We start from the raw sequence: 19,144 nt of genomic DNA on the forward strand, positions 1-19,144 counted from the left end.
GAGGAAAGAAACTGTGAAGAGGCTCAATGAGAAATGTACCTTTTCCCTTCAAGGAACCACTGGATACATCTTTGGGTTCTAGAAGAAGTCATGAAAACTTTGACTGCTTTCCTTCGTAAGCTCTCTCTAATGATCAGATGAGGGGTAGGGAGGCTTCCTACTGAAATTAGTTCTTTCAGACCAGCCAACAAGACACTGCTGTCTGATGAGCTTGTAGCTCTGTGGTTCTCCAAGCGTGGTCCCCAGTTCAGTAGCATCAGCATTACTGAGCAACTGGTTAAAACTGCAAATTCTGGGGGCGCCTGGGTGGCTCAGTTGGTTAAGTGTCTGACCTCAGTTCAGAGCCTGGAGCCTGCCTCGGATTCTGTGTCTCCCTCTCTCTATCTGCCCTTCTCTCACTCATGCTCTATCTCTCAAAGGTGACTAAATGTTAAAAAAAAAGTAAATAAACACAACAAATTTTTTTAAATGCAAATTCCAAGGTCTCACCCCAGACCTGACTGAGTCAGAAATTCTGACCACAGGCTCATTGGGCTTTACAAAGTCTTTGAGGTGATGCTTGTAATATGCCCAAGTTTAAAACCATTGCTGCGGAGAGTTGTGGAGGGGATGGAAAAAATGGGTGAAGGGGAATGAGAGATATAGGCTTCCAATTATGGAATGAATAAGTCACAGGGATGAAAGGTGACAACATGGGGAATACAGTCAGTGATACTGCATTAGCATTGTATGGTGACAGATGTTAGTGACACTTGTGGTGGATATGGCACAATGTATAGAGTTGTTCACCTGAAACTAATGTAACACTGTACACCAACTCTACTAAGACAACACAAAACAAACCGTTGCTTTAGCTACAAAATGGTGGAGAGATAGAGAGAGAGGGAGAGAGAATTTCTTACGGAAGTTTCCAGTTTGCGTAACTCAAGAACAAATCAAGATACTCCCTTAAAGCAATCATTTATACTAAAAATCTAAAATCTGGGCTAGGATTTTCACTTAGCGTTTCATTTCCTGTGCAGCCCATGATCTCTTGGAGATGTAGACCTAAAGCCCACTAGTTGAGAGAGTTCAAAGGTCTTTAGAGCAGGAGCGGTGACATTTAGTAAGTTTCAGGCCAGGGCCGGTGGGGTGCCTCTCCTGCTGTTCCCTGGGCATGCTGTCACGTCATGTTCATTCCTCCTATCTCCGTGCATTCATCTCCATTGCAACCTTTGAGAAACACGTCATCATTCATGTTGGCATTTTCATGCCCTGTGACAATGGGATCCAGAATGCAGAGGAAAGAAAACACCGTATTTCCAGTTACTATTACAGCACCACCCTGGCTTAATCATTTATTCTTCCCAGGGGCACCAGTGTACTTGGAATTGTACCCCTTGGCAGTGTCCACTCATACACTCCATGGCAAGATGCTTTCTCCTTGCATTTTGAAAGGACTACTCTTTTTTTTTTTAATTTTTTTGAGAGACAAACAGAGACAGAGCAGGAGTGGGGGATGGGCAGAGACAGAAGGAGACGCAGAATCTGAAGCAGTCTCCAGGCTCTGAGCTGTCAGCACAGAGCCCGACGTGGGGCTTGAACCTAGGAATGGTGAGATCCCGAACTGAGCCGAAGTTGGATGCTTAACCGATATAGCGACACAGGCGCCCCTGAAGAGACTACTCTTAAAAGAAAATAAAAATACAGTTAAAGGGCGAGGGCGAGGGTGAGCCTCCTTATGTGGCAGTCCTTGGGCACCCAGAACCAAACAGAAACATTCATCGGCAGGCCAGCAGACCATGGGAGAGTTCTGTCTTTCTGGAGCGCAGCTGAAAGCGAAGCCCCAGGTAAAGTGGAATGGGAGAGGCCGGAAGACCCTCCATCCCAAGGGGGCCCTACGTCCCATGGCTGTCGAGCTGGAAATTAATACAGCTCATAGGGCCCTCATGTCCAAGTCAGGGACACTTCTGCCAAAGGACACACGACAGGTTCAACCTTGTGCGGAACCCGCACGCCCTCTTTAAAATCCGTGAGCAATCTATTTTTGTTCATCAAATCTGGAACACTGAACCATGGTTTTGTTTCCATTGTATTAGTGCTATTGCTTATTTAAGCATAGCTCATGTTTCCAGATAGCCAGGGATAAAAGTCAGTCACATGTAACATGCCAATAGCCTTGTTCATGATACTCCAAACGTAATGAAAAGGGAATGGAAATGAGGCCGTGTCTGCTAGGGCTTGAAAAGATTTTACATCCAAGGAGCCTGCCAAGTTGTTAACATAAGGGAACAATATCATCAGACAAAAGGAAAAAAAATAATTACCAATTAGTGATAACATAGAGAATGCCAAGCTTTGTTTAAATCAAACAAAATTCTATCATTAAAATATGACGATTTTAAAAAGGTGCTTATTCTAATTTTGTTCTAATCAAGACATAATATTCTTTTTTGTGTACTGTACATATTGCCATTTTTAAAGGGGTAATTTAATTGGAATGCGTTAGGAAGTTGGTCTTTTCTCAAAGACGAACTGAGGTGTTACGAGGTTTTCTTGTGTAGCATGTTTTTCCATACACGTGTGTGCACCGGAAGGAAAGCCGGCTCTCTGCAGTGTGAATTCAGGAGCAGTTCACCCAACCCCACAGCCACAGGGCTGTCAAAGTTTGTATGTGTCAAACTCAGACAAATTCATATAAAGTATAACTTTGTGAGTTTCGGGCTTCTCAGACCTAAAGAGACAATAGCATCAATCACCAAATATTTCCCATGGTCGTCTTGTGCCCAAAACCCAGGATCAATTTTCCCCTCACCCAAAGTTCAGTTTGGAACTTAAGGACTGTGGGGGCAAAAGACTTCCTCAAAGTGCTAGCAAAAACAAGTTGTTTTCTTGGGCAACGGAGATTAAATCTGAAAACCTATCTCTCCGAAAATTAAGGCCAAATCAATAGTTTTGCACTCAAAACAGAATACTTTCTTCTAGAACACAAGCTTGCTATTTGGAGGATTCTGCACAGAAATATTTCCAAATTGCCACCCATCCAGGTCTTTGGCCATCTCCTTATACGACTGAGTAAATGTGTGGTTAGAAAAAAATCCTTTTGATGTTATCCTGTGCCAAGTATAATTTAAAAAATAAGCGAATTGTCACATAAAAATCACATCACACATGATGCTTCTTGTCCAGAGTTGGGAGGCGGGGTGTAAATTTCTCAAAACCTCCTTCTACTTCTAATATTTTATTCTGCCATGTAAAAGGATCCACTTCCCTGGATTAACCCACTGAAGTACATGTTGTTATTATGAATACAAAGCAAATAATAGAAACACATGTGAATTTGGAATCTCAATCCCTTTAAGTATCGATGATATGATCCAGATATTTAGCAATGCTGATCGCTCAGTTATTATTAATCAACTAGAGATGATAAATATTTAAATAGGACACAAATGACCATTCCAATAGGGGAACACACAAATCTAAGACAAACGGGAATTTAGGGATTAAGTCCATTGCTTTTCCTACCAAACCGGCCAGCAAAGCAGTAAAAATACCTTCCTGTTCTTTAAGTCTCAGGGTTAATGAATATTAGCCCTCAAGAGGGTAGCTGGCTTTTTAATGATCATGCTACTTTTAGTCAATTACTTATTTATTGATTTAAGCAGAAAAAGAACTTCCGAGGGGATTGGAGAACCAGCTTAGAAGGAGACAGGAACAAAGGGAGGCCAGTCAGTCAGAAACCCAGCCCAAATCCTGTCCTAGAATTCAGTGTCCAGAGTTCTGTCGCGGACGGGCCCATCTGAAATGCAGAAGCTATTGCCTCTGGAAAGTATCACTGTCTGGTCCCTGCTGCTCGGCCCCACTCCCTTATCAGGGAGCTTGTGCGTCCAGGTTGAGGACCTAAAGAAACTCTTGGAGGGGTTTGCTGAAAATATGGGGACCTCAGGAACGGAAGGAGGTGTAAGGGTGCTCTCTGCTGGGAAACACCAGAAATGCTGCCCGGTAAGTTTTCTGCGGGGGCTGAAGTCAAATCTCATTTCATTTTTTTTTCTTTTTCTTTCTTTTCTTTCTTTCTTTCTTTTTTTTTTTTTTTTTTTTTTGGCTCAAGGGTGTTTCTGGAACAAAAAGTCCTGAGAAGTACGCTGCAAAAAAGTAGTTGCAAAACCCCAAACCACATGCAATTAGCTTGACTCTGAGTTGACAGTGGAATTTGAAACCAGCTGTATTTCATCCTAAAATGTTAGCGCCATAAACCCTTCATCAAACCTGGAGACAATTATTATCTCACTATCTGGACAAGACCACATTTTTAGCGGCTGGATTTTTCTAGGGCGGACTTTGCTCTCCCATTTTCCTTTTGTAGAAGTCCCCTCACTCCGACTTGCATGAACACGCCTCATTCAAGAACAAGGGATGCCACCCTCCATTATTTCGCTAGGAGAGAATCATAAAAGGAATTTGTCACAGAAAGTACACTTGCCATTTTCATTCTCAGACTTCTGAGAAATGCACTGTAAGGCCAAAAATTAATTTTGAAACATCATCTGAGAAAGTTCAGAAAAACAGTGGTATTTCATTCCAGGTGTAGTTTCTTTACTTCATTTACCAGTTCTGGACCCACAGTTGAAATATTTAAACTACCTCTAACTTAAAATAGCTCAAAATACCTAAGGAGCACTAAAAGGAGACTGTCGACATGCATTGCGTGCTGGTAAAAAGCTGGATTATCTTCAATGCTATCTACTAACCTATGAGATATTAAGGAAACAGCTGTTTATATAAAAGTCATGTGTAAAAGAGAGAAAATATAATTGCCTCAAGGAATCAAAAAGCTTGGCTCCTGGCTAGTGTGTGTGTGTGTGTGTGTGTGTGTTGTCAGTTTTGTTTATTTAAATAATCTGTATACTCAATGTGGAGCTCAAACTCATGACCCCAAGATCAAGAGTCACACACTCTCCCAACTGATCCAGCCAGATGTCCTCAAGCTGGTGTGGTTTTCTTTCATCGTTGTTGTTGTTGTTGCTTGTTTTTAAACCCAAGTCCTGGCCAGACAAGAGAAATCACGGCTTTCATTGGTTAAGTGAATGACTGATGGATTTATTCATTGATTTACACACTGTTGAGGCAGGCTTTGTGGGTGTGCAACCGTGTAGCCTCAAGGGAGCCCAAGCTCAGAAGGGCCCCAAGCTTGGAGGAATGCTCTCTTGTTTCCATCTTGAAATTCTTAGAAAGTTTTAAACAAAGGGCCCCACATTTTCACTGTACACCAGGCTCTGTAAATTATGTAGTCCGGCCCGTACATATGCTTATTTAGTGTGCACTTCCGAGCACCGAGCACCGAGCACCGTCAGAGTGAGATGCTGCTGGGGACACACAGAGATGTCTAAGGTTTGGTGCTCATGGTGAAGGAGCTTATAGTCTAACAGAGGAGGTAAGACGCCCAAGGACAATAAGGACACTCAGCCAAACAAAGCGATTGGCTAAAAGAGGTGTGGGTGCTCTGTGGTTCAGAGGTCGTGCTGAGATCATTTCCAGCTGGGCAAACCTGAAACGCCTCATGAGTGGGGGGTCATTGGAGCGGGGACTTTCAAATGGATTCTTTAGCACTTATTTTGCTGCAGGAAAATAAAAAGCAAGGAAAATAAACAGAGGAGCTTTTCCTTTTGTGCCATCTGGTCCACTTTGTGGTTTTACTGTTTTTCTCTTGTCACCTTAGCCAACTTCGGTGTTTTAATCATAGGATTCCAATGCTCTTTTGCTCGTAAAGGGGGATCTTCCATGGAAACAATAGGTTTCATTTTTAAAAAAAGCAGGGGACAGGCTCAATTTGTGTACCACTCAGCAAGCTTGGCGATGTCAGAGGAAACCCTTGGGGGGCACCTCGTTTGCTAAGGGGGGTGTTCCCTTATGACCTCATGGCCATGAGACAATGGCTGTGATCTCAAAAGCTGTAGCACCGAGTAGCAGTTTGGGGCGTTCTTAGCCCACGAGGTGGGTCAGTCCTATCACATCACTGCACCACAATGGTTTTTCCTCCGAGGGATGAGGTCGCCATGACACTGAGGGTGCCGACCCCCCCGGGTGGAAATCCCACTCTGTCCACTGTAGGACCCTGAAGGAGCTCAATGCATAAAGCAGGCGCCAAGGCTCTAACTCATTGCACCCGGACCTTCAGATTTCATCTCTCTCGACCTCCGTGAGTGCCTTCCCTGCAGACACTCTGCTTAAGAGAGATTTGGTTTTGAGAAAAGCAAGGAGAATATGATAGTATTCTCTAGGATCTGATGTAAAAAATTATAAATGTATTCTACTCGATAGGGATAGAGCTGCATGTAGCCACTTTTTTAAAAAAAAGTATTCTTAAGATATATTGGCCATGTTAAATAGTCCATATTAAAATAACACTTATTTAAAAAAATCTTTGGACGTCAATGGACATAACCACATGCCACGCTTAGGGTCAATATCCTTAGAAAAAGAACGTATTGCATAAAAGATGTAAAACAGCCAATGAAATTTGCAGAGTCCTCAAAACCATTTTTCTTTCCTGCACTGTCTCATAGTTACTCTTTTTTTTTTTTTAAGTAATCTCTACATCTAAGGTGGGTCTCCAACTCATGACCCTGAGATCAAGAGTCACATGCTCTATTGCCTGAGCCAGCCAGGTGCCCTACCTTCTAGTTACTCTTGATATGCTCTCTATTTCTGGAACTTTGCCTCCTTAATTCTTTCCCTTAAAATTTTTTTTAATGTTCATTTATTTTTGAGAGAGAGAGAGGGAGCTGAGCAGTTGCAGAGAGAGGGAGACACAGAATCCGAAGCAGGCCCCAGGCTCTGAGATGTCAGCGCAGAGCCCGATGCAGGGCTCAAACCCACGAACAGTGAGATCATGACCTGAGCTGAAGTCCGGTACTTAACTGACTGAGCCACCCGGACGCCCCAATGCCTCCTTACATCTTAGTGGAACAAGGTAGAAGTTAAAAAAAAATCCACCATGTGTTTTGAAGACTCTAATTGTGGATAAACCTATGTAAGGAAGGTATATGAGAAATTACATGTTTTGAGATTTTTCTTTTAGCCTGGTCTTCTCTAAGCCCGATTTCTCCCTAGGTATTTAAACCAGAACCAGCAAGCAGATACTCTCTGGATATCAACGAAGCAACATTTGCCATTTCTTAGAGATCGGTAATACAATGAATATCGAGCTCATGTTATTTGAAGAAGTTATTAATCTAATTCCCCGTGAGGGAAAAACAGTACACAGTCAAATCAAATTAGGTACTTGAACTTCATGACCAGATTAAAACAGAAAAGGAGGCATGTCTAACACTATGGGTTTTATGACTCAGGTGAAGATCGAAGTCTGTAATACAAAGCTGAGCTGAGTGTTCTTTCTCTAAGAACAGAGTCATAAAGATGCCGTTGACTAAAATCCAAGAGCCAAGACTGGTTGCATGAAACCACCATCTGGCAGAATTTATGAGAGAAAAATAAAATTGTGTAAGCGGCAGTTGGCTTCGGAAAGGGATGGCATAACAGAACTAAGTCCAAGAACAGCAGAGGTTACCTCTGCCCTGTTTCCCATCTTAAGAACTGGGCCGGCATCACACGTCTCCAGCTTGAGCGTTCTGGTCCTTATAACCACCACTACACTCTGGCATTCTGGCAACTCCCTGATCCACATGGGTGGTGGCCAAACTGTGGTTAGTGTGGGCCAAGGGGCCAGAAATTGCTGACTGAACTCTTTCTGAAGCTTGCGGCCACACGGGAACCAGTAGGCAGTGGTTGGACCCCTCTTCTGGGCCTGGAGCACATGACGAAGTGGGACTGGGAAGGGATACGATTAGCAAATGTTACAAGACCACTTTCTGGATCCCAGTGGAATGCTTAGAAGGGCTGAAGCAAAGAACTGAGTCTGCGATCAAATCTCCATTTATGTCATGTCTCTGTTATGCAGCAGAGTGAGGATTCATGCTGTTTCTATTTCATCGTTATTATTTTTAAACTCTGCCTCTGGAGTTAGGAAGGACTAGCTCATCAGTGCCATGTGTAGATCGGAATTCAGCAAAAATTTGTCTGAATTCTGTGAAAGTAGAGGGGATTTTGTAACTTTGCTGAAGACTTGAGAGCATCGCCTCTTCTGTTCAAAGTGGGGGTCTCAAAGTTCGGCCCCTTGACCAGCATGGGGGGGTGGGGGGGGAGACTGATAGAAATGCCGATTCTCAGGCTCCATCTCAGATGTACTGAATCACAACTCTGAGGCTGCAGCCCAGCAAATCTGCATTTTATCCCGCCTTCCGCATCCTCATCTTGAGAACCACGATGTAAGGAATCATTAAGGACTTCTATGAGATAACCAGTGTCTGCCTCCCTTGGGAAATGGGCTGCTTGCTAGGGTCTTACCTCAGACACCTCAACTTTGTATTTGGTCCGTGAGATCAGGGCACTCTAGTTCAGTCTTACTTTCTAGTTTAGTTTGCTTTAGCATCTAGTTTCTAGTTTTGTTGAGTTTGTACAAGGAAACAAGCCATATTCTCCCTCAAATTCTATTATTTGGCTTGTTCACATTTGAATTCTCAAAGATTTTCCTAAAACCCCAGAGAACGAACTAGAATTCATATTCTTTAATAGCGACTCTTTGGACCATTCTCTGGGCATTGCCATTCTTTTCTGTACAAGTGAAATGTTTGTTTTCTTTTTGAAATAAAATTTTCGGGATTTAGAGGTTCAAAGAATTTTAGAGGTGCAATGGGTCTTTAAAAGCCATTCACGTAGAGGTGCCTGGGTGGCTCGGTCAGTTAAGTGTTCATGATCTCATAGTTCATGAGTTCGAGCCCCGTGTCGGATTCTGTGCTGACAGTGTGGAGCCTGCTTGGGATTCTCTCTCTCTCCCTCTCTCTGCCCCTACTGTACTCATGCTTACTATTTTTCAAACATAGATAAATAAACCTAAGAAAATTAAATAAAAGCCATCCACATCTATATTTTTTAACCCAGGGAGAAACACAGGCCACAAGATGATGACCATAGGGGCAGGCGGCTGACATCTTATCCATCTCCACCCCAATCCCCAACCTCCACATCACGGTTCCTGGAACAGCGTGTCTAATAAATACTTCTTGAAAAATGATATGAAATAAAATGTGTGTTCCTTTCCCCCCTGCTCCTACAGGAGGGAAAATGGCATTTGCTTCCACTCCGCCAGAAGGGATGAGTAAAGATGAAAAATTGTTTTCGTTTCTATTAAATAATAGGCTACTTCTTTTAAGCTACCAACCTAGAAGTCTGTGATGATATAAAATGGATTCTATTAACAAGAGGCCCAGGACAACGGACGGGAATGATCAGGCCTGTGATCTGTTGGAAAGGCTGTGGGGGGACGTTTGTGTAGCACATGCTTATTACCATGTCTGGCCCGAGTCCGTTTTATTTAGCACCATAAAAGCAGACTTAGCTTATGATATTTTAAGCATCTCAAACAAAGCAAGATTTATGCTATTGGGTGCGACTTTGGACCTTCCCTTGTACCAGGTTTTCCACAGGTCTGGAGAGGCAAGAAACTGTTTCTTTATGCATTACGAGTGCAAAGTAAGAAACCCCCTCCTCTCCCTTCTAATATCATCAGGAATGAATAGGCAGCGTGTTTCCCGTAATTCAGCAATAACTGGGCTATTATTCTTTAATGCTTCAGTTTATTAATGTAACCACTGTGTCATTCCTGCCATGCCCATGTAATTAAGTTACCCGACAGACATTTGATATGAAGTTCTCAATCCCCACAAAAGCTCAGAAATTTCTATGCCCCTTTGTGAGTCCCTAATGAATGAGTGGCACAGACACTTCTGTCATCCATGTTCACTTGCTGTCCTCTCTGACTGGTCTCCTGTGCCACGCAGGCTTGCTCCTGCAGACAAACTGGGAGCCGTTCAAAAGCAAAGGGTCACATTTCCAAGAACAACAAGCACCAGGCATACTATCACTTTCCTCTCTCTTTGTCTGGCTAAACCAGAGTCTGACCAAATTAAATTCTAAAACCACGTCTGGGTGGATCAACAGTACATTCTTAAACTGTAGCTACTGAATGCTAATCCTTCCTTAAGTCATGAGTATAAAGGGCAAATAATCTGAACAAAAAAAAAAAATTAAAGCCATCACTGTGTCCATCCAAATAGATGTCATCCTGTGACTTTCTGAGAAGGAAAAAAATGATTTTCATTGAAAACTTAAGTGTTTAACTTTTAAAATTCGCAAGTGGAGCGAATATTAGTGAGGCTAATAATGAAGCCTCATTCAGACGCTTTCCCAACCCTGCTCGTGAAAAGGTACCCGTGATTATTAACAAAATAATGGACTTTTTTCTAAATCACTCAACTGTTCATTTCAAGCTGTTAATTTCAAGCTACAACTTGCTCTAAATGTTGTAGAACTTGGTCATGAACTCTTTAAAATAATCAAAAGGGATTGTACAATAGGAATTCTTTTATTTCTGGCAATGATGCTTTAGAGACTCAAAATGTTTCCAAAGATTTTTCAAAAAGCTTCTATTTCGCATTTAACAAGATGTGACACAATCAGCCTAATATATATCTGTTACGAGGGTAGAGTCCAGATTTGAATGCAAGCCTTGACACCTGACCTTTATTTTTTTGACACCTAATTTTTAAATATTTAAGTTACATGCTTTACACATGGCAGGAATATAAGGAAATGTAAGTGTACAGGAATAAAGATTGAGATCTAATCTCAAAAATAATTACTTTGCTTTTGCAAGAAAAAAGCATCAAATCAAAGCATATGGTGTCCAGATCAAGGACACTGAAACTGTTTCCAACCAATCAACTAACCCACCAAATTTTTAGATCAGACACTTGAGAGAAGAAGTCACATCTTATTAGGATCTAGATAATTTAAATATGGCTGAAATCTAAATAATAATTACCCTATTACTAGGACTGCCCTTTAACATTAGAATTTATGTTATCTACATACGATTAACACAATTTTGGTAGGTGATGCCTCAAGTGCACAGGTGCACAGAAAAAATATTGGATCTAAATCCTGAAACTATTTGAGATGAAAAGAATATTTAGAGTTTTTAGTAATGATTCTGCTAGTCTCAAAAGAAGGCAATAAAGGCATAAGAAAGCATCTAAAACCGAGGGAACAAATAGTAGACCTAATCTTAACAATGCCAATAACTGTATTAAATATAAAGGGACCAAGCACTCCAATTAAAAGGCAGTGTCAAACAGGGTTGAAAAAATAAAAGAACTAATTATTTGCTGCACAGAAGAGATGGACTTAAAGCATAAAAACACAAGTAGGTTAAATGTAAAAAGATAGAAAAGAAATATCATACAAATACCCAACATAAAAAATCTGGTAGGGCTATGATAATGTCACGTTAAGATAGTCAATGAATATTGCCAGAGACAGGAACATTTTATAACGACATAAAGGCAAGTCATCAGGATGCAATAGCAATTATAAATGTACTTAATGACCGAGCTTCAAATAAATGAATAAAAATTTTCAGGACTAAAGAAGAAAAAGACTAATCCATGCTTGTAGTTAAAGATTTTTATACCTCCTTTTAAGTAACAAATAAAATAACTAGTGGGCGGAACCTCCCCCCACCAAACCCAGGTCCTTAAAAAAGCCCCAAATATTTGAAAAGTAAACAACACACTGCTAAGTAATCCATGAGTAAAAGAAGAAATCACAAGAAAACTTTGAACAAAATTTGAATTGAATGAAACAGAAAGCTCAATATATCAAAATTTGTGAGATGCAGCTAAAACACTGCTTAGAGGGAAACTTGTAGACTTAAATGTTATAAAAAAGAAAACCTTAAAATCATTGATCTACGTATACACTTCAGGTAGCTAGAAAAAAAGAGAGCAAATTAAACCCAAGGTAAAAGAAGGAAGGAAAAATAAAGATGAAAGGAGTAAACAAAGGAATAGAAAGCAAATAAGTAATAGATACTTAACAAAGCCAAAAGTGGATTCTTTGACCTTATTAATAAAATCAACAAACTCTTGGCAACACTGGTCAAAGAAGAGAGAAAATATGAATCACCTCTGTCGAGATATAACATATTCTGCAGGCCTCAAAGAACTAAGGAAATACTATAAACAGTTTTATGCCAGTGATTTCAACAAGTTAGTTGGAAGGCACAAATTTGCAGGAAAACACATTTATCAAAATTGATAAAAGGTAAAAATCGAAAATCTTAATGTTAGATGGATAAAAGAAATCGAATTGAAATGAAAATTCTTTCCTGAAAGAAAACACCAGACCCAGAGGCTTTTACCATACTTTTGAAGAAGAAAAAATACTGCCAATTTTATACAGACTTTTTCAGAAAACAGAAAAGGGAGAAATGTTTTCCCAACTCATTTTATGAATCTGGCATAAATCTGATAACAAAATCTGATGAAGCAAATACAGCATAAGAAAAGAAAAATATGAGGTGCTTGGGGGGCTCAATCAGTTAAGCATCTGACTCTTGATTCTGGCTCAGGTCATGATCTCACAGTTTGTGAGTCTGAGCCCTGCGTTTGGTTCCATGCTGTCAGTGCGTAGCCTGCTTGGGATTCTCTCTCTTCCCCTCTCTCTCTGCCCCTCTGCTACTTGCTCACTCTCTCTCAAGATAAATAATAAACATTAAAAAAAAAAAGAAAATCACTAATCAATATCCCTGATGAAGATGGACAAGAAAGTCTTTAACTAAATGTTAGCAAATCAAGGCCAGCAACATATGAGAAGCATAATATATCATGGCCAGGAATATAGGGGTAACATTCAAAATCCGTCAACCAATATAATTTACCACATTAAGAGCAAAAAGGAGTCAAATCGTATGATCATTTCATTAAATGCAGAAAAGGAATTTTATAAAATTTAACATCCACTCAATGATTGTTTATGTGAAAAATGCTGAGAAATTTACACAACTGCTTAGACTGATAATTACATTAAACGATGTTACAGGATGCAAGATTAATATATAAAACTCAATTGTATTTTTATATAATTGCAGGACAAAATACTGGAGAACTGATTTAACTAAAGACATGCAAACCTAGACTGAAAACCATAGAATATTGCTGAGAAAAAATTTAAGAGTTAGAAACAAATGGAGTGCTATACCATGATTATGGCTTGGAAGATTCAATATTATGAGATGTCAATTCTCCTCAAATTGACCTATAGATTCAACACAGTTCCAATGAAAAGCCTCACAGGCTGTACAGTAGAAACAGACAAGGTGAGGGGCGCCTGGGGGACTCAGTCTGTTGAGCGGCCGACTCTTGGTTTCGGCTCAGGTCATGATCTCACAGTTCATGGGTTCAAGCCCCACCATTGAGATTCTCTCTCTGCCCCTCTTCTGCTCTCTCCCTCTCAAAATAAATAAACTGAAAAAAAAAAAAGAAATATACAAGCTGATTCCAATATGGATATAGAAATGCAAAGGAACTAGAATAGCCAGACAGTCTTTATAAGAATAACAAAGTTGGGGGTCAACTGCTAATTAAGGCCACTTCTGTTTGATAATTTCCCCCCTCTGTTTTCCACCAAGAGTCCATCAGACATAGTTGGGATTTTGAAATGCACACACTATGTGTTTAGTTGCTGGCCTCGACCTACAACATAGATTCTCTGTCTTTATTTTTCTTGCTGCTTGACCTGCGTGCCTTTTCCCCTACACTAAAAGAAAGTCTACTGGGGCGCCTGGGTGGCTCAGTCAATTAAGCCTCTGACTTTGGCTCAGGTGATGATCTCACGTTTGTGGGTTCGAGCCCCGCGTTGGACTCTGTGCTGACAGCTCAGAGCCTGGAGCCTGCTTCCGATTCTGTCTCCCCCCCCCCTCTGCCCCTCCCCACTCATGCTCTGTCTCTCTCTGTCTCAAAAATAAATAAAACATTAAAAAAAAGAAAGTTTACTATCTGTTCTCTACGAATGTTAGATAAGTTTTGTTGACTTTTATGTATATTTGAGTATCAAGTTGAAGTTCTGTTTCAACTTCTTATTCTTAAAACTTCAAAACATCTTGCTTTCCAGACAAGAAATTCCTGCATATGACTCTATACACTAATTTACGATTTTTGATACAGGTATAACGTCAGGTGTATTACCTTCTAATATCTCTCTAACTTCTACCATGGAGTAAATGTTATAAATTAATTAAAGTCCGTTGTTAAGGGTTAGCTGCGGTAGCTTTCATCTAGAATTGCTGTGTGTACTCTAATTGCAGTTCTCACACCGAATTTGAAATCAGAAGGTCTTTTGAAGGGGAAAGGAGGGCTGGTTTTTAAAGCAACACTTCACAATGACTCTATTATTGAGTTTCTCTTTGGAAAGAGCAGAAAAACATTTTGCACACAACGTTCATAGCCATTTATTTATTTATTATTTTTATTTATTTTTTTAATGTTTATTTTTGAGAGAGAGAGAAAGAGAGAGATAGAGTGTGAGTGGAGGAAGGGCAGAGAGAGGGAGACACAGAATCTGAAGCAGGCTCCAGGCTCTGAGCTGTCAGCACAGAGCCAGACCCTGGGTTCAAACCCACGAACCCTGAGATCATGACCTGAGCCGAAGCTGGACATCCAACCTACTGAGCCACCCAGGCGCCCCAGTCATTTTTCTTTTTAAATTCAAGACTCTAACTCCAAACCCCTCCCCCAAAGAGAACCAAAGATTGTTGTTCACACTGGTTCAGGTTTGACGATGGAGGGGAAGTGTTGTTCTCAAGGTCACCAGGTTATCTTCAGCCCTTGGACATGTGGCAGAAAGCAGGAGAGACACCCTGATGTGTGGACTTAGTCCATTCATGACCAGAATGTCAAACTTCCAAATTTTGAGTTTCCTTTCCCTGTTATCAATGGAGTCTTTAACGGAGGGCTCATTTCCTTTTACACTTATTTGTGAGAGCTACTTAAGATTTCCTTTTCTTTATGAAAGCGCTTCAACCAAATTTAAACTTAAACCAAGGAGTGGCATAGTATCTTTAAATAAAATCAGAAACCCCAAATGCCTCATGTTTTCATGGCTAACCATGGTCTGTGATATCACCCTAGACAGTCTTCTTATATAAGCAGGTATTTATATACAACCACAGGCTTTAGAGGATTTGTATGTATATGGCCATGGCATAGATTCACATTCAGATACAGTTTAAGTACATGAAGTATATTTTGAAGGAAGTACATGTATGGAGTTATTAGAGTTACATTGTGTGTACAGATAGGCATATATATACACGCTCAGACAAATATATGTGCACATTCGTATTTCAAAACAGTCTGCATTTCCCCTCCAGATTTGGGAAATAAAGAGTCTTAGAATATTGCTTTTCATTCTCAACAAAGAACTTGGAAAGAGCTTATGAAAACCCTATTTTGATCCCTTCAAAAATATGCTTAGGAACAAACATAAGCTCCAAGGATAAGAGTGATTTGACAGATTTTCTCAGAATTCTTGCAAAACTGGTTTCTGCAGAGCCAAGCCAATACAGCGCTGGCGCGCGCGCGCGCGCACACACACACACACACACACGCACCCCGTGCTGTGTAAACAAGGCCCCGTCAGCTCTCCAAGGCTAGAAAAGACCAGACTTTGTTTTGGTCAATCTGCCCTGTGGATGGAGCCGGCAGCCCAATTAAGCAGGTGCCGTGTGTGTATTTGGGCCAACCCCATGCCGACCGTGTTACTGAGGCCAGAGGCAGAGCCTGGAAGGCCAGAGGTCACAGGGAGTCCCTGCTCCCAGCTCAGAAATGCCACCTCTGTAGTGTGGCACAAGGACAATGTGTGAGATGGCTAGGAAAGAGGAGGAGAAAAGAACCAAGGGGGCAAGAGTGAGAGGAAGGGGCAGAGGAAGAGGAGGGGCGGGATTGGACAAGAAGAAAGGAGAGAAGGGGTTCATGGATGGGGGGAGGGGGATGTGAATGCGGGAGAAGAAAGTGGAGAAAAGGCTGGCAGGATGGCATGGAGGGTGACTGCCGAGAGACAGAAATCACGGAGCAATGGGGAGAAACGACACCCTTAAAGGAGAGGAGATAGAAAGATAAAGGGGGGAAGAGGTACAGACTGGCAGACCCAAAGGGTGAGGGGAAAGGAGCAGGAGGGAGCCTGGACACCTCGATGGATGGCCTGGCCGGGCTATGAGGCCGGACACCCCTGAGGTCTATCTGTGCGGCTGCTTCTCTCATGAAGTGCACATCTCCGAGGGGGCGCGGGTCGCCTCTCCGAGCACCAGGCAGTCCCGATCCTGCGCACACATAACGTCACCCTGCTGGCCTCCACAACTTGAGTTACAAGAGGCGTTCTCCTTTCCTCCCCTGGTTAGGGCTCTGAAAAGAAGAGCACCCGTAGGGCAGGAATCCCACAGTAAAGCCAGGGGCGGAGTATGGAGGCGGAAGTCATAACCCTAAAGTGGAACCACCTACAGCAATTCTCACGCTTTTCACAAGGTCAACATCATCTCCGTTGGTAAACAGACATAGGCCCTCCCAGGAAGGAGCAAGACCCTGGCTGAAAAGCAAACGAGAACTGAAATGCTTCCAAATTTCTAAAGCCCAGAAGATAACCTTGGACTTTGAAAGGTACGATGTTGCTGATAGGATATTAGAAGGTGAAGTGTTTCATGACACTGTTATTCAGTTTGGAGAGAAAAGATAGACTGTGGAAATAAATTAAGACTACCAGTTTCAACACAAAGAGGGACAAAGTATGGAGGAATTCTGGAAATGTTTTGAAATGGTGTGCAGACAGGATGTGAAGATCAAGACAATAGCCTCGGGCTTTTGGCTGAATCCTGAATTAAAGTAAGTGATAACAAGGTCGGGCAAAGACGTGCTTTCTTGTTTTTTTCCCCAATACACTCTTCTCTTCTGAGGTGAAAAGAAGGTTTCAGTCTTTGAAAATAATCTTTGTTCCTTTTACAGCTACTAAGAATCTAGAGAAAGGTAGTTCTTCCAAGCCTGCCCACTGGGGGAAGGAGACGATTATTCATAATTTGCTGAGGTTGCAGTAGGAACACCATAAAATAAAACCAAATAGAAGACTGATTCCGTTGTTCAGGGTGGGGAGACTTTCTACTAAAGGAGCAGCCTCTAAAATGAATCCTATAAAATCATGTCTCAAGAAGAAAGGGGGTTTAAGAGGAAAAATAATAATGAGTGACATTTAATTGAGATGTTTTGTTTTTCTAAAAAAATTGGTTTATGAATAAACGATACACAGGGTTACAATGAAGTGGAGCATCCGGAGGAATAAGTGGCATAAAAAAAGCTCTCAATAACAAAAGCCAGTAGGACTAAGCAAACCGAGGAAACATTATGAAATAAGAGGAATTTGATATTGAGGCCTCAGTCCTGCAGCTTGGTCTTTTTTCCCCTTTTGGCTCATTCATGCTGCTACCACAGACCCTCCCTCACTGCCTGCCATCTTTCTCTATGGCCCAGTGCCTTCTTTTTCTCCCTCCATTAATTTCTGATTTCAGGTGAGAGCCTGAAACCCTAGCATTTAAAGTTCTAAAAGTTCTAAAGTTATAAAAACTCATAAAAGAAAGTTATCAAACCGATATGAGAGTACCATATTCTACCTCCCCTTTTCCAGAATTGCATTTTAATAGGGATCCAAGATTAATGCTAAAGTAATAATGTTACATAGCATTCAAGACTGTGGCCAGAGAGTAGGACGATGTATCAAGGGAGTTTGAGGAGGTAAGGGCCAACCAGAAGGGTTTTCATGAAAACACTACATTAAAAAAAAAAAAATCTCTCTGTACCTAGTCATATATATATTAAACAAAAATTTTTTAATGTTTATTTATTTTTGAGAGAGAGACAGAGTGAGAAGCGAGCAAGTGGGACGGGGCAAAGAGAGAGGGAGACCCAGAATCTGAAGCAGGCTCCAGGCTCCGAGCTGTCAGCACAGAGCCCGACACAGGGCTTGAACTCACGAACCAACCATGAGATCATGACCTGAGCTGAAGTTATATGGTCCACTGACTGAGCCACCCAGGCGCCCCCACCTCTCTACATATTTAAACCACTGAGCTGCCAAGGGACTATGTGCTTATTGCAGAATGTAGATTTTAGCACTTCTACCCACCAACCCAATGAAATCTACTTTTCTTAAACAGCAAAAAGATGGAGTTTTCCACAATACCTTATAAAACACTTCAAATGCTTGTGGTTTAAACATCCACAGGGCAAGACACTTTATCCCTGACTTCTTGATTTCTTTAAATAATTACAAATTATCCTCAGTAGATAAATTAGACTTGTTTTCTTCACAAGTCTCTGAGATTTTCATGTCCCCATCCTCACATAAGTGGCCCTGTGGCATTTCAGATCTCCAGTCATTCGAACAATTGGTTGATTTTGGCAGTCTCTATGACTAATGCGTTAACTCCAACCTATCAAATGAACTAAAACCGAGTGTGTTTGAATATTTGGTCTACAGATAAGCCTACTGGGGGCATTCAAACCAATGAGGTAAACTTGACTTTTCTGGTCCTTTCAGATTACCTTCAGGGGAAAGATTACACAACAGTTCCGTAGAGCCAAGCCCAAAACATCCATTCCAAAAGCCTTGCTTTAAACTATATACTGTCTTTGCATTTAGCTAAATTTTGTTACTTGGAATTAAAAACTTATTAGAAGCAAGTCTTCCCTGCAAACTGACATATTCAATTACAGTCATCTGTTCTAGAGAACAGACTGCGTCTAGACAGAAGAATACCACTGTGGCTTAGAAGGAACATGATGCGTTACAGAGGCTGCTTCTGGGGCTCGGTGACCGCTTTTATGATCTGCGTCAGGAACACCGTCTGATAAACTACTTCGCAGCTTCCCCGAAGTGTGTGGGTACGAATGACCTGAATGACTACAGCTGAGAACAAAAACCGAAATAAGATGACATTACGGAGACGTGATGGTGACGGATGGAGAACACATAAGCCAAAGGCAAATACGAAACAGCGGCACTAAAAATGCAAAAGAAAAGCAAACAAATCAAACCAGATTAATATAAATTAAAGCCAAGATTCCAAGCTTTGAGAGCAAAAGATTTCTAGTCTTTGTTCCGTGTTCCAGGATCCTAACAACTGTGTTTAGGGTGGGTGTGTGTGTGTGGTGGGGGGTTGGGGGGA

The sequence above is a fragment of the Suricata suricatta genome, chromosome X (assembly GCF_006229205.1).
Source record: "Suricata suricatta isolate VVHF042 chromosome X, meerkat_22Aug2017_6uvM2_HiC, whole genome shotgun sequence".
In the NCBI taxonomy this organism is placed as follows: domain Eukaryota; kingdom Metazoa; phylum Chordata; class Mammalia; order Carnivora; family Herpestidae; genus Suricata; species Suricata suricatta.